Raw genomic sequence first — 1,352 nt, 5'->3', positions numbered from 1 at the left:
AAACACTAGAATAATTCATGCTTTTATCGTTGTATTTTATACTTAAAAGTGTCTTCGGTAAAATTTATTTTATTAAAAAAGTAAATAGCGTTAATTTCCTAATTTCGTTTATCTCATAATAAAAAAAATATTGTTTTTTTTAACGTTATGTGTGTTTGTTTGCAGATTCGACTTGATCTTCCTAGTACTGGACCCGCAGGACGAGGTGTTTGACCGCCGGCTGGCTGCGCATCTCGTCTCTCTTTACTATAAGGATCCCGCCGACGCACAGGAAGACGAGGAAAACATTGTTAGTTACAATATATATAAGTTTATATACTTATTGTACAGTCAGCTGTATAAATATGTATACATTTGCAAAGAAACTTATATACATCTTCTGTTTCAAATATACGTAACCATGACATACTAATAGCATGTATTCATTGTCGGACTTTAAAAACTAGAACTTTAAAAATGTATACATAAAAATGTGGCTAACTTTTACGTACAGATAATTTTCCTTAGTTTTCTGAGGCCAAAATCCCCGTTTAAAACATATTTTTATCTCTGTTTTGTCAAAGATGATATATGATTTATACAGAGATTATAATCTGAGAAACCCACAGTTTGTGTATATGTTGCAGAGCACGGGCGTGATGCGCGACTTCATAGCGTACGCCAAGGAGTACGTACAGCCCGTACTCAGTGAGCCAGCGCAGCAGCGACTTATTGACGCATACGTCGATATGAGGTACGATAGTTAATTAAAAAAAAACAGATAATTGGCCTAATAGTATTTAAAAGTATTTTTAAATAATTTTGGCAAAGATAGAATAGATCTAAAACTAGACCTCTGACATTTATCATTCATTCCGAATACTAATTAAATCTTCTGTGATGTGGTTTATTGGTATGACCTAAACAATACAACAGTTGTCGCGATTTTTGCCACCTAAGTTCGCCGAAATGGCGAAACTATATCCACAGACAAACCCAATCGCAGTGGCTAACTTAAATTTGTTGTAACAGACGTGTGGGCAGCGGCCGCGGTCAGATCTCCGCCTACCCGCGACAGCTGGAGTCCCTCATCCGGCTCGCGGAGGCGCACGCGCGCGTCAGACTCTCGCCTATTGTTGAAATTATTGACGTAGATGAAGCCGCTAGGTAAGTTTTTAAATAACAATTTGTAGGTGACCTCCTACATATTTCCTAAAACACTTCACAGTCACACATACACGCACATACATCACACGCATACACGCACACATAAACACGGGTGCATGACGAGTGGTCGACGTCACGTCGATTTGTTGACCTCTGATTGGCAAATTCGAATTGCAACGCACAGCTGAGCGGGGGTCACTGACCGG

General features: G+C 38.9%; 1 long non-coding RNA gene across 1 annotated transcript; it reads left to right on the top strand.

Annotated features, from left to right (window-relative positions):
- Window positions 1–169: 169 nt before the first annotated feature.
- On the top strand, window positions 170–1,140 carry LOC106119721 (uncharacterized). Its single transcript, XR_001227970.1, has 3 exons — window positions 170–289; window positions 627–733; window positions 1,012–1,140. It is a non-coding gene; the product is annotated as an uncharacterized LOC106119721 (long non-coding RNA).
- The last annotated feature ends 212 nt before the right edge of the window (window positions 1,141–1,352 follow it).

The sequence above is a fragment of the Papilio xuthus genome, unplaced genomic scaffold (genome assembly GCF_000836235.2).
Source record: "Papilio xuthus unplaced genomic scaffold, Pxut_1.1 DF827097.1, whole genome shotgun sequence".
NCBI classification, from domain to species: Eukaryota; Metazoa; Arthropoda; class Insecta; order Lepidoptera; family Papilionidae; genus Papilio; species Papilio xuthus.
This window is presented reverse-complemented; position numbering and strand designations above follow the sequence as displayed.